This window comes from Rutidosis leptorrhynchoides, chromosome 6, assembly GCF_046630445.1.
Source record: "Rutidosis leptorrhynchoides isolate AG116_Rl617_1_P2 chromosome 6, CSIRO_AGI_Rlap_v1, whole genome shotgun sequence".
Classification (NCBI taxonomy): domain Eukaryota; kingdom Viridiplantae; phylum Streptophyta; class Magnoliopsida; order Asterales; family Asteraceae; genus Rutidosis; species Rutidosis leptorrhynchoides.
Window position 1 is genome coordinate 82639724 of NC_092338.1, and position 27850 is coordinate 82667573.

Below are 27850 nucleotides of genomic sequence, written 5' to 3' on the forward strand. Positions count from 1 at the left end.
GTTTATCCAAGGAAATTAAGGTAGTAATGATATTCATAACATCATTCGATTCATACATATAAAGCTATCTTATTCGAAGGTTTAAACTTGTAATCACTAGAACATAGTTTAGTTAATTCTAAACTTGTTCGCAAACAAAAGTTAATCCTTCTAACTTGACTTTTAAAATCAACTAAACACATGTTCTATATCTATATGATATTCTAACTTAATGATTTAAAACCTGGAAACACGAAAAACACCGTAAAACCGGATTTACGCCGTCGTAGTAACACCGCGGGCTGTTTTGGGTTAGTTAATTAAAAACTATGATAAACTTTGATTTAAAAGTTGTTATTATGAGAAAATGATTTTTATTATGAACATGAAACTATATCCAAAAATTATGGTTAAACTCAAAGTGGAAGTATGTTTTCTAAAATGGTCATCTAGACGTCGTTCTTTCGACTGAAATGACTACCTTTACAAAAACGACTTGTAACTTATTTTTCCGACTATAAACCTATACTTTTTCTATTTAGATTCATAAAATAGAGTTCAATATGAAACCATAAAAATTTTATTCACTCAAAACGGATTTAAAATGAAGAAGTTATGGGTAAAACAAGATTGGATAATTTTTCTCATTTTAGCTACGTGAAAATTGGTAACAAATCTATTCCAACCATAACTTAATCAACTTGTATTGTATATTATGTAATCTTGAGATACCATAGACACCTATACAATGTTTCGACCTATCATGTCGACACATCTATATATATTTCGGAACAACCATAGACACTCTATATGTGAATGTTGGAGTTAGCTATACAGGGTTGAGGTTGATTCCAAAATATATATAGTTCGAGTTGTGATCAATACTGAGATACGTATACACTGGGTCGTGGATTGATTCAAGATAATATATATCGATTTATTTCTGTACATCTTACTGTGGACAACTAGTTGTAGGTTACTAATGAGGACAGCTGACTTAATAAACTTAAAACATCAAAATATATTAAAAGTATTGTAAATATATTTTGAACATACTTTGATATATATGTTGAAATGTCCCGTTCTTATTGATTAAAAACGTTCCATATTAATTGATTTCGTTGCGAGGTTTTGACCTCTATATGAGACGTTTTTCAAAGACTGCATTCATTTTTAAACAAACCATAACCTTTATTTCATCAATAAAGGTTTAAAAAGCTTTACGTAGATTATCAAATAATGATAATCTAAAATATCTTGTTTACACACGACCATTACATAATGGTTTACAATACAAATATGTTACAACAAAATAAGTTTCTTGAATGCAGTTTTTACACAATATCATACAAGCATGGACTCCAAATCTTGTCCTTATTTAAGTATGCGACAGCGGAAGCTCTTAATAATCACCTGAGAATAAACATGCTTAAAATGTCAACAAAAATGTTGGTGAGTTATAGGTTTAACCTATATATATCAAATCGTAACAATAGACCACAAGATTTCATATTTCAATACACATCCCATACATAGAGATAAAAATCATTCATATGGTGAATACCTGGTAACCGACAATAACAAGATGCATATATAAGAATATCCCCATCATTCCGGGACACCCTTCGGATATGATATAAATTTCGAAGTACTAAAGCATCCGGTACTTTGGATGGGGTTTGTTAGGCCCAATAGATCTATCTTTAGGATTCGCGTCAATTAGGGTGTCTGTTCCCTAATTCTTAGATTACCAGACTTAATAAAAAGGGGCATATTCGATTTCGATAATTCAACCATAGAATGTAGTTTCACGTACTTGTGTCTATTTTGTAAATCATTTATAAAACCTGCATGTATTCTCATCCCAAAAATATTAGATTTTAAAAGTGGGACTATAACTCACTTTCACAGATTTTTACTTCGTCGGGAAGTAAGACTTGGCCACTGGTTGATTCACGAACCTATAACAATATATACATATATATCAAAGTATGTTCAAAATATATTTACATCACTTTTAATATATTTTGATGTTTTAAGTTTATTAAGTCAGCTGTCCTCGTTAGTAACCTACAACTAGTTGTCCACAGTTAGATGTACAGAAATAAATCGATAAATATTATCTTGAATCAATCCACGACCCAGTGTATACGTATCTCAGTATTGATCACAACTCAAACTATATATATTTTGGAATCAACCTCAACCCTGTATAGCTAACTCCAACATTCACATATAGAGTGTCTATGGTTGTTCCGAAATATATATAGATGTGTCAACATGATAGGTCGAAACATTGTATACGTGTCTATGGTATCTCAAGATTACATAATATATAATACAAGTTGATTAAGTTATGGTTGGAATAGATTTGTTACCAATTTTCACGTAGCTAAAATGAGAAAAATTATCCAATCTTGTTTTACCCATAACTTCTTCATTTTAAATCCGTTTTGAGTGAATCAAATTGCTATGGTTTCATATTGAACTCTATTTTATGAATCTAAACAAAAAAAGTATAGGTTTCTAGTCGGAAAAATAAGTTACAAGTCGTTTTTGTAAAGGTAGTCATTTCAGTCGAAAGAACGACGTCTAGATGACCATTTTAGAAAACATACTTCCACTTTGAGTTTAACCATAATTTTTGGATATAGTTTCATGTTCATAATAAAAATCATTTTCTCAGAATAACAACTTTTAAATCAAAGTTTATCATAGTTTTTAATTAACTAACCCAAAACAGCCCGCGGTGTTACTACGACGGCGTAAATCCGGTTTTACGGTGTTTTTCGTGTTTCCAGGTTTTAAATCATTAAGTTAGCATATCATATAGATATAGAACATGTGTTTAGTTGATTTTAAAAGTCAAGTTAGAAGGATTAACTTTTGTTTGCGAACAAGTTTAGAATTAACTAAACTATGTTCTAGTGATTACAAGTTTAAACCTTCGAATAAGATAGCTTTATATGTATGAATCGAATGATGTTATGAACATCATTACTACCTTAAGTTCCTTGGATGAACCTACTGGAAAAGAGAAAAATGGATCTAGCTTCAATGGATCCTTGGATGGCTCAAAGTTCTTGAAGCAAAATCATGACACGAAAACAAGTTCAAGTAAGATCATCACTTGAAATAAGATTGTTATAGTTATAGAAATTGAACCAAAGTTTGAATATGATTATTACCTTGTATTAGAATGATAACCTACTATAAGAAACAAAGATTTCTTGAGGTTGGATGATCACCTTACAAGATTGGAAGTGAGCTAGCAAACTTGAAAGTATTCTTGATTTTATGAAACTAGAACTTTTGGAATTTATGAAGAACACTTAGAACTTGAAGATAGAACTTGAGAGAGTTCAATTAGATGAAGAAAATTGAAGAATGAAAGTGTTTGTAGGTGTTTTTGGTCGTTGGTGTATGGATTAGATATAAAGGATATGTAATTTTGTTTTCATGTAAATAAGTCATGAATGATTACTCATATTTTTGTAATCTTATGAGATATTTCATGCTAGTTGCCAAATGATGGTTCCCACATGTGTTAGGTGACTCACATGGGCTGCTAAGAGCTGATCATTGGAGTGTATATACCAATAGTACATACATCTAAAAGCTGTGTATTGTACGAGTACGAATACGGGTGCATACGAGTAGAATTGTTGATGAAACTGAACGAGAATGTAATTGTAAGCATTTTTGTTAAGTAGAAGTATTTTGATAAGTGTATTGAAGTCTTTCAAAAGTGTATAAATACATATTAAAATACTACATGTATATACATTTTAACTGAGTCGTTAAGTCATCGTTAGTCGTTACATGTAAGTGTTGTTTTGAAACCTTTATGTTAATGATCTTGTTAAATGTTGTTAACCCAATGTTTATAATATCAAAAGAGATTTTAAATTATTATATTATCATGATATTATGATGTACGAATATCTCTTAATATGATATATATACATTAAATGTCGTTACAACGATAAACGTTACATATATGTCTCGTTTCAAAATCATTAAGTTAGTAGTCTTGTTTTTACATATGTAGTTCATTGTTAATATAATTAATGATATGTTTACTTATCATAATATCATGTTAACTATATATATAACCATATATATGTCATCATATAGTTTTTTTTACAAGTTTTAACGTTCGTGAATCACCGGTCAACTTGGGTGGTCAATTGTCTATATGAAACCTATTTCAATTAATCAAGTCTTAACAAGTTTGATTGCTTAACATGTTGGAAACATTTAATCATGTAAACATCAATCTCAATTAATATATATAAACATGGAAAAGTTCGGGTCACTACAGTACCTACCCGTTAAATAAATTTCGTCCCGAAATTTTAAGCTGTTGAAGGTGTTGACGAATCTTCTGGAAATAGATGCGGGTATTTCTTCTTCATCTGATCTTCACGCTCCCAGGTGAACTCGGGTCCTCTACGAGCATTCCATCGAACCTTAACAATTGGTATCTTGTTTTGCTTAAGTCTTTTAACCTCACGATCCATTATTTCGACGGGTTCTTCGATGAATTGGAGTTTTTCGTTGATTTGGATTTCATCTAACGGAATAGTGAGATCTTCTTTAGCAAAACATTTCTTCAAATTCGAGACGTGGAAAGTGTTATGTACAGCCGCGAGTTGTTGAGGTAACTCAAGTCGGTATGCTACTGGTCCGACACGATCAATAATCTTGAATGGTCCAATATACCTTGGATTTAATTTCCCTCGTTTACCAAATCGAACAACGCCTTTCCAAGGTGAAACTTTAAGCATGACCATATCTCCAATTTCAAATTCTATATCTTTTCTTTTAATGTCAGCGTAGCTCTTTTGTCGACTTTGGGCGGTTTTCAACCGTTGTTGAATTTGGATGATCTTCTCGGTAGTTTCTTGTATAATCTCCGGACCCGTAATCTGTCTATCCCCCACCTCACTCCAACAAATCGGAGACCTGCACTTTCTACCATAAAGTGCTTCAAACGGCGCCATCTCAATGCTTGAATGGTAGCTGTTGTTGTAGGAAAATTCTGCTAACGGTAGATGTCGATCCCAACTGTTTCCGAAATCAATAACACATGCTCGTAGCATGTCTTCAAGCGTTTGTATCGTCCTTTCGCTCTGCCCATCAGTTTGTGGATGATAGGCAGTACTCATGTCTAGACGAGTTCCTAATGCTTGCTGTAATGTCTGCCAGAATCTTGAAATAAATCTGCCATCCCTATCAGAGATAATAGAGATTGGTATTCCATGTCTGGAGACGACTTCCTTCAAATACAGTCGTGCTAACTTCTCCATCTTGTCATCTTCTCTTATTGGTAGGAAGTGTGCTGATTTGGTGAGACGATCAACTATTACCCAAATAGTATCAAAACCACTTGCAGTCCTTGGCAATTTAGTGATGAAATCCATGGTAATGTTTTCCCATTTCCATTCCGGGATTTCGGGTTGTTGAAGTAGACCTGATGGTTTCTGATGCTCAGCTTTGACCTTAGAACACGTCAAACATTCTCCTACGTATTTAGCAACATCGGCTTTCATACCCGGCCACCAAAAATGTTTCTTGAGATCCTTGTACATCTTCCCCGTTCCAGGATGTATTGAGTATCTGGTTTTATGAGCTTCTCTAAGTACCATTTCTCTCATATCTCCAAATTTTGGTACCCAAATCCTTTCAGCCCTATACCGGGTTCCGTCTTCCCGAATATTAAGATGCTTCTCCGATCCTTTGGGTATTTCATCCTTTAAATTTCCCTCTTTTAAAACTCCTTGTTGCGCCTCCTTTATTTGAGTAGTAATGTTATTATGAATCATTATATTCATAGATTTTACTCGAATGGGTTCTCTATCCTTTCTGCTCAAGGCATCGGCTACCACATTTGCCTTCCCCGGGTGGTAACGAATCTCAAAATCGTAATCATTCAATAATTCAATCCACCTACGCTGCCTCATATTCAGTTGTTTCTGATTAAATATGTGTTGAAGACTTTTGTGGTCGGTATATATAATACTTTTGACCCCATATAAGTAGTGCCTCCAAGTCTTTAATGCAAAAACAACCGCGCCTAATTCCAAATCATGCGTCGTATAATTTTGTTCGTGAATCTTCAATTGTCTAGACGCATAAGCAATCACCTTCGTTCGTTGCATTAATACACAACCGAGACCTTGCTTTGATGCGTCACAATAAATCACAAAATCATCATTCCCTTCAGGCAATGACAATATAGGTGCCGTAGTTAACTTTTTCTTCAATAACTGAAACGCTTTCTCTTGTTCATCATTCCATTCAAATTTCTTCCCTTTATGCGTTAATGCAGTCAAGGGTTTTGCTATTCTGGAAAAGTCTTGGATGAACCTTCTGTAGTAACCAGCTAGTCCTAAAAACTGGCGTATGTGTTTCGGAGTTTTCGGGGTTTCCCACTTTTCAACAGTTTCTATCTTTGCCGGATCCACCTTAATACCTTCTTTGTTCACTATGTGACCGAGGAATTGAACTTCTTCCAACCAAAATGCACACTTTGAAAACTTAGCGTACAATTCTTCCTTCCTCAATACTTCTAACACCTTTCTCAAATGTTCACCGTGTTCTTGGTCATTCTTTGAGTAAATAAGTATGTCATCAATGAAAACAATGACAAACTTGTCAAGGTATGGCCCACACACTCGGTTCATAAGGTCCATGAACACAGCTGGTGCATTAGTTAAACCAAACGGCATGACCATAAACTCGTAATGACCGTAACGTGTTCTGAAAGCAGTCTTTGGAATATCATCTTCTTTCACCCGCATTTGATGATACCCGGAACGTAAGTCAATCTTTGAATAAACAGACGAGCCTTGTAGTTGATCAAATAAGTCGTCAATTCTCGGTAGTGGGTAGCGGTTCTTGATGGTAAGTTTGTTCAACTCTCGGTAGTCGATACACAACCTGAATGTACCATCTTTCTTCTTGACAAACAAAACAGGAGCTCCCCACGGTGATGTGCTTGGTCGAATGAAACCACGCTCTAAAAGTTCTTGTAATTGGCTTTGCAGTTCTTTCATCTCGCTGGGTGCGAGTCTGTAAGGAGCACGAGCTATTGGTGCAGCTCCTGGTACAAGATCTATTTGAAATTCAACGGATCGATGTGGGGGTAATCCCGGTAATTCTTTCGGAAATACATCAGGAAATTCTTTTGCAATGGGAACATCATTGATGCTCTTTTCTTCAGTTTGTACTTTCTCGACGTGTGCTAGAACAGCATAGCAACCTTTTCTTATTAGTTTTTGTGCCTTCAAATTACTAATAAGATGTAGCTTCGTGTTGCCCTTTTCTCCGTACACCATTAAGGGTTTTCCTTTTTCTCGTATAATGCGAATTGCATTTTTGTAACAAACGATCTCCGCTTTCACTTCTTTCAACCAGTCCATACCGATTATCACATCAAAACTCCCTAACTCTACTGGTATCAAATCAATCTTAAATGTTTCGCTAACCAGTTTAATTTCTCGATTCCGACATATATTATCTGCTGAAATTAATTTACCATTTGCTAATTCGAGTAAAAATTTACTATCCAAAGGCGTCAATGGACAACTTAATTTAGCACAAAAATCTCTACTCATATAGCTTCTATCCGCACCCGAATCAAATAAAACGTAAGCAGATTTATTGTCAATAAGAAACGTACCCGTAACAAGCTCCGGGTCTTCCTGTGCCTCTACCGCATTAATATTGAAAACTCTTCCACGGCCTTGTCCATTCGTGTTCTCCTGGTTCGGGCAATTTCTAATAATGTGGCCTGGTTTTCCACATTTATAACAAACTACATTGGCATAACTTGCTCCGACACTACTTGCTCCGCCATTACTCGTTCCGACACCATTTGTTCCTTTCGTTCTATTAACCCCTGGTCCGTAGACCTCACACTTCGCCGCGCTATGACCATTTCTTTTACACTTGTTGCAAAATTTGGTGCAGAACCCCGAGTGATTCTTTTCACACCTTTGGCATAGTTGCTTCTGATTGTTGTTGTTATTGCGGTTATTATTGTTGTTGGGATGATTGTTGTAGTTGCTGTTGTTGTTGTTGTTGGGCCGTTTGTTGTAGTTGCGATTGATGTTGCGATTGTTGGGATAATTGTTGCGATTATTGTTGCAATTGCTGTTGTTGTTGTATTGGTGATTCTTATCACCGTTTTCCTCCCACTTTCTTTTGACTTGCTTCACATTGGCCTCTTCAGCAGTCTGTTCTTTAATTCTTTCTTCAATCTGGTTCACTAGTTTGTGAGCCATTCTACATGCCTGTTGTATGGAGGCGGGCTCGTGTGAACTTATATCTTCTTGGATTCTTTCCGGTAATCCTTTCACAAACGCGTCGATCTTCTCTTCCTCATCTTCGAATGCTCCCGGACACAATAGGCACAATTCTGTGAATCGTCTTTCGTACGTGGTAATATCAAATCCTTGGGTTCGTAACCCTCTAAGTTCTGTCTTGAGCTTATTGACCTCGGTTCTGGGACGGTACTTCTCGTTCATCAAGTGCTTGAATGCTGACCACGGTAGTGCGTACGCATCATCTTGTCCCACTTGCTCTAGATAGGTATTCCACCATGTTAACGCAGAACCTGTGAAGGTATGCGTAGCGTACTTCACTTTGTCCTCTTCAGTACACTTACTTATGGCAAACACCGATTCAACCTTCTCGGTCCACCGTTTCAATCCGATCGGTCCTTCGGTTCCATCAAATTCCAAAGGTTTGCAGGCAGTGAATTCTTTGTAGGTGCATCCTACACGATTTCCTGTACTGCTAGATCCAAGGTTATTGTTGGTATGTAGCGCAGCCTGTACTGCGGCTATGTTTGAAGCTAGAAAAGTACGGAATTCCTCTTCATTCATATTCACGGTGTGTCGAGTAGTCGGTGCCATTTCCTTCAAAATAGTTAAATGGAACAAGTTAATCATACAGAATATTAAGAGTAGTTAATAGTATTTCGTAGCATAATATGAACTCATTTATAAAAGCTTTTTCTTCATATTAGCGTTTTATAAGTTTAAATTCGGGTAGTACCTACCCGTTAAGTTCATACTTAGTAGCTAATATACAATTCAACTACTACAATTCTATATGAAAAACTGATTGTAATAATATTTCGCGTTCAAACTTTTATACAATATTTTACAAACTTACAATACCGCTTATTTTACATAAAGCATGAAATATAGCACACAATAACTTTGATACAAGATAGTTGTGAAGACAATTCTAGCTAGTACACAAGTCGTTCGGCAAAGGCAATAAAGACACGTAATTCATACGTCCAGAAACAAGTCATGCATTCTGGTTTTACTAGGACTACTTCCCATCCTTGGTCTTGTGCAACATAACCGTTATGGCCGTTGATAAGACAGCGTGTTGTAACGTCATCAAAGGGACGAGGGTTACGTAATGTCCAACAGTCCCGTAATAATCTAAAAACCTCATTTCTTACCCCAATTACCGACTCCGTCACTTGTGGAAACGTTTTGTTTAATAGTTGTAGCCCGATGTTCTTGTTCTCACTTTGGTGAGAAGCGAACATTACTAATCCGTAAGCATAACATGCTTCTTTATGTTGCATGTTAGCCGCTTTTTCTAAATCAGGAAGTCCAATATTCGGATATATTGAGTCAAAATAATTTCTTAACCCGTTGCGTAAAATAGCATTTGGGTTCCCCGCAATATATGCGTCAAAGTAAACACATCGTAACTTATGGGTTTCCCAATGTGATATCCCCCATCTTTCAAACGAAAGTCTCTTATAAACCAAGACATTCTTGGAACGTTCTTCGAATGTCTTACAAACTGATCTCGCCTTAAATAGTTGTGCCGAAGAATTCTGGCCGACTCTAGACAAGATTTCATCAATCATGTCTCCGGGTAGGTCTCTTAAAATATTGGGTTGTCTATCCATTTTGTGTTTTTAAACTGTAAAATAGACAAGAGTTAGATTCATAAAAAAAATACTTATTAATACAAGCAATTTTTACATATATCATAAAGCATAAGAACACTATATTCCATATATTACACCACACGAATACAACTATCTTATTCCGACTCGCTCGTTTCTTCTTCTTCGGTTTTGGTTCGTTTTGCCAAGTTTCTAGGGATATATGATGTTCCCCTAATACGAGCCGTCGTTGTCCACATTGGTTTAGAAAAACCTGGTGGTTTAGAGGTTCCCGGGTCATTGTTACAACTTAAGGACTTCGGGGGTTGACGATACATATAAAGTTCATCGGGGTTGGAATTAGATTTCTCTATTTTTATGCCCTTTCCCTTATTATTTTCTTTTGCCTTTTTAAATTCAGTTGGGGTAATTTCTATAACATCATCGGAATTCTCGTCGAAATCCGATTCATCGGAGAATTGGTAATCCTCCCAATATTTTGCCTCCTTGGCGGAAACACCATTGACCATAATTAACTATGGTCGGTTGGTTGAGGATTTTCTTTTACTTAACCGTTTTATTATTTCCCCCACCGGTTCTATTTCTTCATCCGGTTCCGATTCTTCTTCCGGTTCCGATTCTTCTTCCGGTTCCGACTCTTCTTCCGGTTCCTCTTCGGGAACTTGTGAATCAGTCCACAAATCATTCCAATTTACATTTGACTCTTCATTATTATTAGGTGAGTCAATGGGACTTGTTCTAGAGGTAGACATCTATCACATAATATCAAACACGTTAAGAGATTAATATATCACATAATATTCATATGTTAAAAATATATAGTTTCCAACAAAAATGTTAAGCTATCATTTTTAAAGAAAACACGGTCGAAGTCCAGACTCACTAATGCATCCTAACAAACTCGATAAGACACACTAATGCAAATTTTCTGGTTCTCTAAGACCAACGCTCTGATACCAACTGAAATGTCCCGTTCTTATTGATTAAAAACGTTCCATATTAATTGATTTCGTTGCGAGGTTTTGACCTCTATATGAGACGTTTTTCAAAGACTGCATTCATTTTTAAACAAACCATAACCTTTATTTCATCAATAAAGGTTTAAAAAGCTTTACGTAGATTATCAAATAATGATAATCTAAAATATCTTGTTTACACACGACCATTACATAATGGTTTACAATACAAATATGTTACAACAAAATAAGTTTCTTGAATGCAGTTTTTACACAATATCATACAAGCATGGACTCCAAATCTTGTCCTTATTTAAGTATGCGACAGCGGAAGCTCTTAATAATCACCTGAGAATAAACATGCTTAAAATGTCAACAAAAATGTTGGTGAGTTATAGGTTTAACCTATATATATCAAATCGTAACAATAGACCACAAGATTTCATATTTCAATACACATCCCATACATAGAGATAAAAATCATTCATATGGTGAATACCTGGTAACCGACAATAACAAGATGCATATATAAGAATATCCCCATCATTCCGGGACACCCTTCGGATATGATATAAATTTCGAAGTACTAAAGCATCCGGTACTTTGGATGGGGTTTGTTAGGCCCAATAGATCTATCTTTAGGATTCGCGTCAATTAGGGTGTCTGTTCCCTAATTCTTAGATTACCAGACTTAATAAAAAGGGGCATATTCGATTTCGATAATTCAACCATAGAATGTAGTTTCACGTACTTGTGTCTATTTTGTAAATCATTTATAAAACCTGCATGTATTCTCATCCCAAAAATATTAGATTTTAAAAGTGGGACTATAACTCACTTTCACAGATTTTTACTTCGTCGGGAAGTAAGACTTGGCCACTGGTTGATTCACGAACCTATAACAATATATACATATATATCAAAGTATGTTCAAAATATATTTACATCACTTTTAATATATTTTGATGTTTTAAGTTTATTAAGTCAGCTGTCCTCGTTAGTAACCTACAACTAGTTGTCCACAGTTAGATGTACAGAAATAAATCGATAAATATTATCTTGAATCAATCCACGACCCAGTGTATACGTATCTCAGTATTGATCACAACTCAAACTATATATATTTTGGAATCAACCTCAACCCTGTATAGCTAACTCCAACATTCACATATAGAGTGTCTATGGTTGTTCCGAAATATATATAGATGTGTCAACATGATAGGTCGAAACATTGTATACGTGTCTATGGTATCTCAAGATTACATAATATATAATACAAGTTGATTAAGTTATGGTTGGAATAGATTTGTTACCAATTTTCACGTAGCTAAAATGAGAAAAATTATCCAATCTTGTTTTACCCATAACTTCTTCATTTTAAATCCGTTTTGAGTGAATCAAATTGCTATGGTTTCATATTGAACTCTATTTTATGAATCAAAACAAAAAAAGTATAGGTTTCTAGTCGGAAAAATAAGTTACAAGTCGTTTTTGTAAAGGTAGTCATTTCAGTCGAAAGAACGACGTCTAGATGACCATTTTAGAAAACATACTTCCACTTTGAGTTTAACCATAATTTTTGGATATAGTTTCATGTTCATAATAAAAATCATTTTCTCAGAATAACAACTTTTAAATCAAAGTTTATCATAGTTTTTAATTAACTAACCCAAAACAGCCCGCGGTGTTACTACGACGGCGTAAATCCGGTTTTACGGTGTTTTTCGTGTTTCCAGGTTTTAAATCATTAAGTTAGCATATCATATAGATATAGAACATGTGTTTAGTTGATTTTAAAAGTCAAGTTAGAAGGATTAACTTTTGTTTGCGAACAAGTTTAGAATTAACTAAACTATGTTCTAGTGATTACAAGTTTAAACCTTCGAATAAGATAGCTTTATATGTATGAATCGAATGATGTTATGAACATCATTACTACCTTAAGTTCCTTGGATGAACCTACTGGAAAAGAGAAAAATGGATCTAGCTTCAATGGATCCTTGGATGGCTCAAAGTTCTTGAAGCAAAATCATGACACGAAAACAAGTTCAAGTAAGATCATCACTTGAAATAAGATTGTTATAGTTATAGAAATTGAACCAAAGTTTGAATATGATTATTACCTTGTATTAGAATGATAACCTACTATAAGAAACAAAGATTTCTTGAGGTTGGATGATCACCTTACAAGATTGGAAGTGAGCTAGCAAACTTGAAAGTATTCTTGATTTTATGAAACTAGAACTTTTGGAATTTATGAAGAACACTTAGAACTTGAAGATAGAACTTGAGAGAGTTCAATTAGATGAAGAAAATTGAAGAATGAAAGTGTTTGTAGGTGTTTTTGGTCGTTGGTGTATGGATTAGATATAAAGGATATGTAATTTTGTTTTCATGTAAATAAGTCATGAATGATTACTCATATTTTTGTAATCTTATGAGATATTTCATGCTAGTTGCCAAATGATGGTTCCCACATGTGTTAGGTGACTCACATGGGCTGCTAAGAGCTGATCATTGGAGTGTATATACCAATAGTACATACATCTAAAAGCTGTGTATTGTACGAGTACGAATACGGGTGCATACGAGTAGAATTGTTGATGAAACTGAACGAGAATGTAATTGTAAGCATTTTTGTTAAGTAGAAGTATTTTGATAAGTGTATTGAAGTCTTTCAAAAGTGTATAAATACATATTAAAATACTACATGTATATACATTTTAACTGAGTCGTTAAGTCATCGTTAGTCGTTACATGTAAGTGTTGTTTTGAAACCTTTATGTTAATGATCTTGTTAAATGTTGTTAACCCAATGTTTATAATATCAAAAGAGATTTTAAATTATTATATTATCATGATATTATGATGTACGAATATCTCTTAATATGATATATATACATTAAATGTCGTTACAACGATAAACGTTACATATATGTCTCGTTTCAAAATCATTAAGTTAGTAGTCTTGTTTTTACATATGTAGTTCATTGTTAATATAATTAATGATATGTTTACTTATCATAATATCATGTTAACTATATATATAACCATATATATGTCATCATATAGTTTTTTTTACAAGTTTTAACGTTCGTGAATCACCGGTCAACTTGGGTGGTCAATTGTCTATATGAAACCTATTTCAATTAATCAAGTCTTAACAAGTTTGATTGCTTAACATGTTGGAAACATTTAATCATGTAAACATCAATCTCAATTAATATATATAAACATGGAAAAGTTCGGGTCACTACATATGTATATATTGTTATAGGTTCGTGAATCAACCAGTGGCCAAGTCTTACTTCCCGACGAAGTAAAAATCTGTGAAAGTGAGTTATAGTCCCACTTTTAAAAGCTAACATTTTTGGGATGAGAATACATGCAGGTTTTATAAATGATTTACAAAATAGACACAAGTACGTGAAACTACATTCTATGGTTGAATTATCGAAATCGAATATGCCCCTTTTTATTAAGTCTGGTAATCTAAGAATTAAGGAACAGACACCCTAATTGACACGAATCCTAAAGATAGATCTATTGGGCCCAACAAGCCCCATCCAAAGTACCGGATGCTTTAGTACTTCGAAATTTATATCATATCCGAAGGGTGTCCCGAAATGATGGGGATATTCTAATATATGCATCTTGTTAATGTCGGTTACCAGGTGTTCACCATATGAATGATTTTTATCTCTATGTATGGGATGTTTATTGAAATATGAAATCTTGTGGTCTATTGTTACGCTTTGATATATATAGGTTAAACCTATAACTCACCAACATTTTTTTGACGTTTTAAGCATGTTTATTCTCAGGTGATTATTAAGAGCTTCCGCTGTCGCATACTTAAATAAGGACGAGATTTGGAGTCCATGCTTGTATGATATTGTGTAAAAACTGCATTCAAGAAACTTATTTTGTTGTAACATATTTGTATTGTAAACCATTATGTAATGGTCGTGTGTAAACAGGATATTTTAGATTATCATTATTTGATAATCTACGTAAAGCTTTTTAAAACCTTTATCTATGAAATAAAGGTTATGGTTTGTTTTAAAAATGAATGCAGTCTTTGAAAAACGTCTCATATAGAGGTCAAAACCTCGTAACGAAATTAATTAATATGGAACGTTTTTAATCAATAAGAACGGGATATTTCAGTTGGTATCCGAGCGTCGGTCTTAGAGAACTAGAATTTTGCATTAGTGTGTCTTATCGAGTTTGTTAGGATGCATTAGTGAGTCTGGACTTCGACCGTGTTTACTTGAAAAATGATTGCTTAACAAATTTTGTTGGAAACTATATATTTTTAACATGTGAATATTATGTGATATATTAATCTCTTAACGTGTTTGATATTATGTGACAGATGTCTACCTCTAGAACAAGTCCCATTGACTCACCTAATAAGAATGAAGAGTCAAATGTAAATTGGAATGATTCGTGGACTGATTCACAAGTTCCCGAAGAGAAACCGGAAGAAGAGTCGGAACCGGAAGAAGAATCGGAACCGGAAGAAGAATCGGAACCGGATGAAGAAATAGAACCGGTGGGGGAAATAATAAAACGGTTAAGTAAAAGAAAATCCTCAACCAACCGACCAAGGTTAATTATGGTCAATGGTGTTTCCGCCAAGGAAGCAAAATATTGGGATGATTACCAATTCTCCGATGAATCGGATTCCGATGAGAATTCCAATGATGTTATAGAAATTACCCCAACTGAATTTAAAAAGGCAAAAGAAAATAATAAGGGAAAGGGCACAAAAATAGAGAAATCTAATTCCAACCCCGATGAACTTTATATGTATCGTCAACCCCCGAAGTCCTTAAGTCGTAACAATGACCCGGGAACCTCTAAACCACAAGGTTTTTCTAAACCAATGTGGAAAACGATGGCTCGTATTAGGGGAACATCATATATCCCTAGAAACTTGGCAAAACGAACCAAAACCGAAGAAGAAGAAACAAGCGAGTCGGAATAAGATAGTTGTATTCGTGTGGTGTAATATATGTAATATAGTGTGCTTATGCTTTATGATATATGTAAAAATTGCTTGTATTAATAAGTATTTTTTTTATGAATCTAACTCTTATCTATTTTACAGTATAAAAACACAAAATGGATAGACAACCTAATATTTTAAGAGACCTACCCGGAGACATGATTGATGAAATCTTGTCTAGAGTCGGTCAGAATTCTTCGGCATAACTATTTAAGGCGAGATCAATTTGTAAGACATTCGAAGAACGTTCCAAGAATGCCTTGGTTTATAAAAGGCTTTCGTTCGAAAGATGGGGGATATCACATTGGGAAATCCATAAGTTACGATGTGTTTACTTTGACGCATATATTGCGGGGAACCCAAATGCTATTTTACGCAATGGGTTAAGAAATTATTTTGACTCAATATATTCGAATATTGGACTTCGTGATTTAGAAAAAGCGGCTAACATGCAACATAAAGAAGCATGTTATGCTTACGGATTAGTAATGTTCGCTTCTCAACAAAGTGAGAACAAGAACATCGGGCTACAACTATTAAACAAAACGTTTCCACAAGTGACGGAGTCGGTAATTGGGGTAAGAAATGAGGTTTTTAGATTGTTACGGGACTGTTGGACATTACGTAACGCTCGTCCCTTTGACGACGTTAAAACACGCTGTCTTATCAATGGCCATAACGGTTATGTTCCACAAGACCAAGGATGGGAAGTAATCCTAGTAAAACCAGAATGCATGACTTGTTTCTGGACGTATGAATTACGTGTCTTTATTGCCTTTGCTGAATGACTTGTGTACTAGCTAGAATTATCTTCACAACCATCTTGTATCAAATTTATTGTGTGCTATATTTCATGCTATATGTAAAATAAGCGGTATTGTAAGTTTGTAAAATATTGTGTAAAAGTTTGAACGCGAAATATTATTATAATCAGTTTTTCATATAGAATTGTAGTAGTTGAATTGTATATTAGCTACTAAGTATGAACTTAACGGGTAGGTACTACCCGAATTTAAACTTATAAAACGCTAATATGAAGAAAAAGCTTTTATAAATGAGTTCATATTATGCTACGAAATACTATTAACTACTCTTAATATTCTGTATGATTAACTTGTTCCATTTGACTATTTTGAAGGAAATGGCACCGACTACTCGACACACCGTGAATATGAATGAAGAGGAATTCCGTACTTTTCTAGTTTCAAACATAGCCGCAGTACAGGCTGGGCTACAATACAACAATAACCTTGTATCTAGCAGTACAAGAAATCGTGTAGGATGCACCTACAAAGAATTCACTGCATGCAAACCTTTGGAATTTGATGGAACCGAAGGACCGATCGGATTGAAACGATGGACCGAGAAGGTCGAATCGGTGTTTGCCATAAGTAAGTGTACTGAAGAGGACAAAGTGAAGTACACTACGCATACCTTCACAGGTTCTGTGTTAACATGGTGGAATACCTATCTAGTGCAAGTGGGACAAGACGATGCGTACGCACTACCGTGGTCAGCATTCAAGCACTTAATGAACGAGAAGTACCGTCCTAGAATCGAGGTCAATAAGCTCAAGACAGAACTTAGAGGGTTACGAACCCAAGGATTTGATATTACAACGTACGAAAGATGATTCACAGAATTGTGCCTATTGTGTCCGGGAGCATTCGAAGATGAGGAAGAGAAGATCGACGCGTTTGTGAAAGGATTATCGGAAAGAATCCAAGAAGATATAAGTTCACACGAGCACGCCTCCATACAACAGGCATGTAGAATGGCTCACAAACTAGTGAACCAGATTGAAGAAAGAATTAAAGAACAGACTGCTGAAGAGGCCAATGTGAAGCAAGTCAAAAGAAAGTGGGAGAAAAACGGTGATAAGAATCACCAATACAACAACAACAGCAATTACAACAATAATCGCAATAATTATCCCAACAATCGCAACATCAATCGCAACTACAACAAACGGCCCAACAACTACAACAACAACAACAACAACAGCAACTACAACAATCATCCCAACAACAATAATAACCGCAACAACAACAACAATCAGAAGCAGCTATGCCAAAGGTGTGAAAAGTATCACTCGGGGTTCTGCACCAAATTTTGCAACAAGTGTAAAAGAAATGGTCATAGCGCGGTGAAGTGTGAGGTCTACGGACCAGGGGTTAATAGAACGAAAGGAACAAATCGTGTCGGAACGAGTAATGGCGGAGTAAGTAGTGTCGGAGAAAGTTATGCCAATGTAGTTTGTTATAAATGTGGAAAACCGGGCCACATTATTAGAAATTGCCCGAACCAGGAGAACACGAATGGACAAGGCCGCGGAAGAGTTTTCAATATTAATGCGGCAGAGGCACAGGAAGACCCGGAGCTTGTTACGGGTACGTTTCTTATTGACAATAAATCTGCTTACGTTTTATTTGATTCGGGTGCGGATAGAAGCTATATGAGTAGAGATTTTTGTGCTAAATTAAGTTGTCCATTGACGCCTTTGGATAGTAAATTTTTACTCGAATTAGCAAATGGTAAATTAATTTCAGCAGATAATATATGTCGGAATCGAGAAATTAAACTGGTTAGCGAAACATTTAAGATTGATTTGATACCAGTAGAATTAGGGAGTTTTGATGTGATAATCGGTATGGACTGGTTGAAAGAAGTGAAAGCAGAGATCGTTTGTTACAAAAATGCAATTTGCATTATACGAGAAAAAGGAAAACCCTTAATGGTGTACGGAGAAAAGGGCAACACGAAGCTACATCTTATTAGTAATTTGAAGGCACAAAAACTAATAAGAAAAGGTTGCTATGCTGTTCTAGCACACGTCGAGAAAGTACAAACTGAAGAAAAGAGCATCAATGATGTTCCCATTGCAAAAGAATTTCCCGATATATTTCCGAAAGAATTACCGGGATTACCCCCACATCGATCCGTTGAATTTCAAATAGATCTTGTACCAGGAGCTGCACCAATAGCTCGTGCTCCTTACAGACTCGCACCCAGCGAGATGAAAGAACTACAAAGCCAATTACAAGAACTTTTAGAGCGTGGTTTCATTCGACCAAGCACATCACCGTGGGGAGCTCCTGTTTTGTTTGTCAAGAAGAAAGATGGTACATTCAGGTTGTGTATCGACTACCGAGAGTTGAACAAACTTACCATCAAGAACAGCTACCCACTACTGAGAATCGACGACTTATTTGATCAACTACAAGGCTCGTCTGTTTATTCAAAGATTGACTTACGTTCCGCGTATCATCAAATGCGGGTGAAAGAAGATGATATTCCAAAGACTGCTTTCAGAACACGTTACGGTCATTACGAGTATATGGTCATGCCGTTTGGTTTAACTAATGCACCAGCTGTGTTCATGGACCTTATGAACCGAGTGTGTGGACCATACCTTGACAAGTTTGTCATTGTTTTCATTGATGACATACTTATTTACTCAAAGAATGACCAAGAACACGGTGAACATTTAAGAAAGGTGTTAGAAGTATTGAGGAAGGAAGAATTGTACGCTAAGTTTTCAAAGTGTGCATTTTGGTTGGAAGAAGTTCAATTCCTCGGTCACATAGTGAACAAAGAAGGTATTAAGGTGGATCCGGCAAAGATAGAAACTGTTGAAAAGTGGAAAACCCCGAAAACTCCGAAACACATACGCCAGTTTTTAGGACTATCTGGTTACTACAGAAGGTTCATCCAAGACTTTTCCAGAATAGCAAAACCCTTGACTGCATTAACGCATAAAGGGAAGAAATTTGAATGGAATGATGAACAAGAGAAAGCGTTTCAGTTATTGAAGAAAAAGCTAACTACGGCACCTATATTGTCATTGCCTGAAGGGAATGATGATTTTGTGATTTATTGTGACGCGTCAAAGCAAGGTCTCGGTTGTGTATTAATGCAACAAACGAAGGCGATTGCTTATGCGTCTAGACAATTGAAGATTCACGAACAAAATTATACGACGCATGATTTGGAATTAGGCGCGGTTGTTTTTGCATTAAAGACTTGGAGGCACTACTTATATTGAAAGGACCCGTCCTAATCCATCCGGACAAAGTCCACATCGATTACAAACGATTCCCAATAGTTGGTTACATCGTGAGGTACTTGACCTCTATATGATACATTTTACAAACATTACATTCGTTTTGAAAAGACAAACTTCCTTACATCGAAAATTGACGATATGCATACCATTTCTTAATATATCTAATTATAATTATCTTAATAATAATCTTGATGAACTCGACGACTCGTATGCAACGTCTTTTGAAATATGTCATGAATGACTCCAAGTAATATCTTTAAAGTGAGCAAATGCACAGCGGAAGATTTCTTTCATACCTGAGGATAAACATGCTTTAAAGTGTCAACTAAAAGGTTGGTGAGTTCATTAGTTTAACCTAAATAATCATTTCATAATATTAATAGACCACAAGATTTCATATTTCCATTTCTCGTAAACATACATCCCATGCATAGAGACAAAAATATCATTCATATGGATTGATCACCTGGTAACCGACATTCACAATATGTATATAAGAATATCCCCATCATTCCGGGATCCTCCTTCGGACATGATATAAATTTCGCAGTACTAAAGCATCCGGTACTTTGGATGGGGCTTGTTGGGCCCGATAGATCTATCTTTAGGATTCGCGTCAATTAGGGTGTCTGTTCCCTAATTCTTAGATTACCAGACTAAATAAAAAGGGGCATATTCGGTTTAATAATCCAGCCATAGAATGTAGTTTCATTTACTTGTGTCTATTTCGTAAAACAGTTATAAAAGCAGCTCATATATTCTCAGTCCCAAAAATATATATTGCAAAAGCATTTAAAAAGGGAGTAATGAAACTCACCTAATGTATTTTGTAGTAAAAATACATATGTCTATATTGAACAACTGAACAATGCAGGGTTGGCCTCGGATTCACGAACCTATATCATTTGTATATATATATTAAATTATATAATCGTAATCGAATAAATTTATATATATAACTTATTAATGGTATTATTTTTAGATTAATAATATATTTATATTTCATATATTTTTTTTATATGTGTTAATATATATATATATATATATATATATATATATATATATATATATATATATATATATATATATATATATATATATATTATATATTTCATTTGTTTATCAAAACGGTAGTTCAAATTATACTCAATTAATATTAGTAAAAATGATGATATTAGCATTAATAATGTACTTATGTTGATAATAACTCTATTAATGATAATAATAATGATATTAATAATAATGCTTGTAAAATAACAATTTTTAGTAAGATTGATAATAATGATAATATGTTTAATAATAGTAATACTAATAATCATAATCATAATATTAATGATGATAATAATACTAAATTGATAAAATTAGTAATAATAACAATAATAATTATAATCATAATAATAAAAATAAAAATAGTATGGATAATAATAATAATAATAATATCACTTAATACCTTAGGAGCATAAAAAAAAATATAGACTGTCCAGGGTGGGATTCGAACCCGCGACCTCTGGTACAACAAACACCTTGTTAACCATCGATCTGCTTTTTATTTTCTGTTTAACTTCCCAACCTAATTTCCTATAACCCGTGCGTTCTCTAACTTAACCCAATTTTCCTCAGCCCAAAATTAACTCACGGCCCAATATATAATCTGATCTCGGCCTATCAGCAGTTTCCTAAACCCAAGTAGAATATCACATCCCAACAAGCATGAGATCTTTAGACAGTTGCTTATAAAAAAAATTTATTGTTGCCCAGTGTCGAACCCCCAGACCTCTAGGTAAACCGAAACACCCTTCACCCTCACCATCCCGCTGTTACTTAATTTCCATTTTGAAACCTTAAACCAACTCTTTTATCTCTAAACTTATTATCATCATTAACTACAATGACTCGATGGTTGTTGTGTATAATCGGCCCACCCTAGAAAGTAACATGGTTGCCCACCGTCACTTATACTCATCATATCTATACCGACACCTTTTAATAAAGCTTGAGAGTTTAATAAATCAAAAGGAACGTGGGGTATCAGTTTAATCATATCAATAATTACTAAATCATCAACTATTATATTATTACCAACCCCATTAACATTCTTATCCCTATTTCTAAAACAGAAACAAGATTATAAACAGATACTCCGTAACAGTTAGTGTCTTAGGGAATGAAATGGGTTTTCGTTTTAAATAAAAGAAAACAAGTGAGTAGTAAGGTTGTTGGTGTTGCAGGTGGGTGCGACTGCCGAGTTCAATCAAGAAGGAGAGTTGGTTGTCGAGTGGTTGCAACAAAGCAGATAGTGATCGGTTTGCAGGCATTGTTTGAATTGTTACTGAAGTGGGAATGAATACAAGTAGTAAGTCCACGTGGGTTGTGTGTTTGTATCGGTTTTGATGATTGTAGCTAAAAAACAAGTAGCAGTCCAAATGGTTGTGTCGTACAATAGCCGTTGTAAACTGAAGCGAAGTGTTTGAGGTCTGATGTTGATCGATCACAACAGAAATAATACAAAAAAAAAAAATAGTGTACTTCGAGTGAGTTTGTTCGGCTAACCTGTAATTTGGTCTGATAGAACAAGAAAGTATGGATCGAATTAGTAAGTGGGTCTTGATAGATGGTCAATCGAAACTGGAACAGTAGTTTGGATCTGTGGTTGTTAATCGATGGTTTGAGTGGTGGTGGTGGATGACGGCTTGGTGATGGTGGCCGTGAGTAGCCGGATGTGATAGTTAGGGTGATCATGGGGGTTTGAAAATTTACAATGGTGGTGACTTATGAAGTTTACCAGGATAGAGAAAAGAGAAAGATAGATGGTTTAGTCTTGCGGGTTTGGGTTGGTGATTCAACGGATTAGAGAACAAAGATGGAAATATATCACCTAAGGTAGGGTTTGGTGATTTTAAATAGATAGTTTGAAATAGAAAGGAATTAGAAAATGCAAGTGGAGAATGAGGGTGATCGTTTGAAAGCAGTAAAAAGAGCATCCACTTGTTTGAGTTGGTGTAAAAATTTATTTGATATGTTTATGTATATATTTAGATATTTAGATAAAGATTTTGCATGTTTCATAATGTTGAAAATAGCTTCCGCAAACACCTTAGACCCACATCTAACTGAAAGTTAAATGAACTTTTTAAAGAGATATTTGATAGATATTAGAGGACAATTATTTCAATCAATAACACTAATTATATCAATTTAGTTAAATTAAGTATAGTAACAAATAGATGGATATGGCTGTAAAGGGTGATGGGTTGGAGTTGGTATTGGAAATTGAATAGAAGATTGAAAAGTCATGTATATGAAGTACTTTATGTCTCTATTCTTTCTATATTAATATGGAACATATAAGTTATAAGTATAAAATAATAATAATATAATAATTAATAATTAATTATATTTCTATATAAAAGTTTGAATAGGATCGCGAGCCTTAACGAGCTCGACATGTGAAGCTCGAGCTCGAGCTCATTAATTGTTTAAAATTATTAAATAAAAATTAGATTAATTATTAACTCTCAACCCCAAGTAAAATATAAAAAGTGGAAAAATTTAACAAATAGCTCTTTAAATATATTTTTAATAAGCCTATAATTATATAACTCATTTTCGGATCACCGTTTATTTTAAAAGCATATAAGTTTGAATTTAACTTGCTTAATATCAATCGAAATATCAAACGAGTATTACAATCATTTAATAATTATTTTTAATATACTTTATTATATATAGAGATATATTTTAAATAATAATTATTATAATATCTTATTTTTATTTTATTAATTTTTAATAACAACAACATATAATATTTAAAGTTATGTTTACAGTTATTATTTATATATGTGTATATATATATACACCTATCAAGTTACAATTAATTGTTCGTGAATCGTCGGAACTGGTCGAAAGGGCAAATGCATTCATGTAACTGTTCCAAAGTTTTCGAGACTCAACATTACAGACTTTGCTTATCGTGTCAGAAACATATAAAGATTAAGTTTGAATTTGGTCAGAAATTTTCGGGTCGTCACAGTACCTACCCGTTAAAGAAATTTCGTCCCGAAATTTGAGCGAGGTCGGCATGGCTAACAATAAATATGTTTTCCTGACGAATATGAGCTAATAAATAGAGTTTTATCATTATTAAATAATACAGATAAAAAAATTCGATTATTCGAAGAGCAAGAATGAAGCTATTCTAAATAGTGAATTGAGAAACGCAAGTTTCATCATAACTTTTGACTAGTCATGGTTGAATTTAGAACATAAGGTGCGTCTTAACCTTTGACGTGGTCACGTTTGAATTTCGGAATTCAAGAGATCTAAAGGAAATCTTTGAAATCTAAAAGATTTGATTCTTCGGCGAATAAGGAAATTAAGATCTATATAATTAAATACGGTGATCTGCCTCGATTACTCTGTCTGATATTCCCATTATAAATTAAACTCTTCCTTTCCATTATTCTCACCATTCCTATACTTTCTTTCTTAATTCATACATTCAAGAGATTGTGAAAATGCTTAATCGAGTTCTAATCCCTGATATGTTCTAATTATCGTTTATGTCATCCTTCTTTTCAATCTTCCACCAGAAGAATCTGTTTACTTCTACTTCGCCCTTGGGGTTATAGTTTAGTTTTTTTTTTTTTTTTTTTAATTCTCCCGTGTCTTTATGTTGTAATAGACATTGATACACACGGTTTGTAATTTCCGTGTTGTTATTGGGCTTTATATTTTTCTCTTATATTTTGAAGCTCTATTCTTTTGTTTTCTCTTCCCGACTTCAAGTCAAGCGAATAATGGTCCAGAATTCGTAAGTATGGAGTTTCGAATGAACTTAATGTTCTAACCAAGAAAGAACGAAATCGTACGATTTGATTTGTTAAATTATTAGAATCATTGTGAATAGAACTATCAAGAATATACTTTCTTGATATGTTCAGAAGTTAAGCAGAATGAAAGAGTCATGTAACATTGCACATGATGACGTTATGATCTGTGAATCATCATGTCCCATTAGAAACTCAGCATGAATTACTGTAATATAATCACGTTGATCAAGTGTCATTATATTATACTAACTCATGCTTCAGTTCCCAACATTACTTCAATAACATTCATATTTTAAGATCGAAAGTTTACAGAATATAGAAACTAACAGTTTCTATATGATGTAACACTGATAGCACGAAGAGATTAATGATTTCAGATTGGAACAGTTATGAAAATATTTTCAGAAATATGGAGGATATTTATAATGAAAGATACGATGATATCTTGGAATTTCTAATATCGATGGATGATGAAAAAAAAAAAAAAAAAAAATTTATCCGCAAGAGTTTGGAGTCAGAAGCAAGGTATTTGCTAAAGATTTCAGCATGCATTGAATCATTTGGATTCTTTGAAGTCAAACTTATTCTTTGTGATTTGTCCACGGCTTCCTTCATAGTTTCGCATAATTCGCTTTTCGGTACTAAATTTTCTATTGACTGTTTCCAATATAATGATACACAGGAAGCACGAAGAGGTATATAATTTCGGACGAGAATATTTATGAAAATATCCTCAGAAATATCGAAGATATTGATGATGATATTTTGAAATTTCTAAGTTCGATGGTTGATGAGGAAGATTTTCCGCAAGATTTTAACATGAGTACGGAGCAAGATATTCTTTGAGGGTTTCATCGGATCCAGAATTACCTGGATTCTTTGCATATATGGTATGGTCCTTCTATTTGTTCTTGGTCTCCTTCGTGGTTAGCTCAATCCGTTTTCCAGTTCCAACTTTTCTGAGCTTTTCCAACATACCATTCTTTATCATCAAACTTTTGATGATTAAGGTCGTTTACGATTGTCTATGGTTTCTGCTGCTTCATTCAGCTTTTTCAACATTCAGAGTATTGATTTGTGATTGAGTGCTTTTCAGAATTTCAGAATTTCAGAATGAGAGATCATAATTCTAAGAGATGAATGTTATACATATATCTGTTGATGTAGATATGCTGTGAGTTTTCAAAGTACTGATTGCTGATTCCCGGTAATTGATATGGCAATTCTTATTACAAGATGCAGATGAGTACATGATGAGACTTCAATAGATAAATGTAGTGATTTGTCGAAGAGATTTAAACCAAGTAATAACGAGGTTGCTGGTACGTCTGCTGGCAATATGGTGAAATATAAAAGAATTCTCCGGTATAAAAAGGGTAATCGTATATATCAGGATTATAGTAAGGCTACATCGAATGAAAAGTCGAAGTTGACATGCTGGAGCTGTGACAAAATTGGCTACTTTGAAAAGGGATAGCAAAAATTATTTTTGCTAATAAATGCCAAAGGATCTAACGCGGCTACGTGTTAAACTTTTACTCAGTTGCCAAGAGTTTCTCAGGTGTATAACTATATGCATAAATCTTTCCTTCCGTAGATAAAGTGCGGTTGATTCATCCTATCGATTGAGGTGTTTTCAAGAATCATGAAAGGTTTGAACGCAGATTGTAATCGTCAAGATAAAAATGAGGTTTAAGATGAATTCTAGTGGCAAGCTTGAAGAATTATTTAGTTTCATATGTTATAATCAATATTTTAATTCATTTTAATTGTCCAATGTTGATAGTCCACAATTAACAGTTCAATAATTCATATATAGTTTAATTTATTATATTCGAATTAATTAATACGTGTCGTGACTCGTGTACATGTCTCAGACTCGATCACAACTCAAATTATATATATTATTGTAGAATTAACCTCAACCCTGTATAGAGAACTCGATCATTACTGCATATAGAGTGTCTATGGTGATTCCAAATAATATATATAGATACGTCGATATGATATGTCAAAACCTTGTATACGTGTCCCGATATTTAAAGTGCGTAAAATAAATACAGAAATTAAATGACGATAAGTTAAATGCGTAAAGTAAATAACAGAAATTAAATGACGATAAATAAAATTGCGAGAATGTAAATTGCGATAATTAAATTGCGATAAATAAAGTATAATCAGTTAGCTGGGAACAATTAGCTAGGAACAGTTAGAGTGGATTCTTAACAAAATTTCATATTATTAATTAGTCTATTTCTAATCAATTTTTATTGTATCCATTATTTCTTCATTATGCCACTTGTTGAATTCTGATAGGTCAAAATCCAAATATGAAATTGAATAAAAATGGTTATTTTGCGGTAAATGGATACGTATATCTGTGGATGTAACTAGGATAGTAAATGACTGTTGAATCATCTTTGAAGAATGTACAGTGTAACTTATTAATGTGAAATTTAAATATTACTCGGGTATTACCTACCCGTTAAAATATTTTCACCATTAACAGTTTGTACAAAAGATTTTTTAATTACAATCTTTATGAAAATATATTTATATATATACTTTCTTCAAATATAATCATGGATTTAATGAGTTAATATGATATTAAACTCATTTGATTTACGTTAGAACAAGAATATATAATCTCTAAAACATTAGAGATTACATATTCGCCATGTTGAACGAAGATAAATGATGCAGAACGTCATGTGGAATGATGATTATGCTCGGGGTACTGATTGTGATGTTGAGGCGTGTGTTGTTGTGGTTTGTGTTATTGCTGGTGGTACAGTTGATGCAGTTGATGTTGTTGAAGCTGGTACATTTTGCACCATAATTTCCCAGGCTACAACTCGGGCGCGAAACTCATTGACTTTATTACTCCGGGATGTTTGTCGGTATGAACGAGCGAATGAATGAGGTTTTGAATCTGACTTGTGATATAGTTGTGGCGAGATACTCTGGAAATGAGAGAGAAAATGGTGTTACCAACAGGTTTGCCTGTAAGTGCTTCAGGTTCTTCACCAAGAGTGCAGGTTGGTGAGTGGAAAGGAT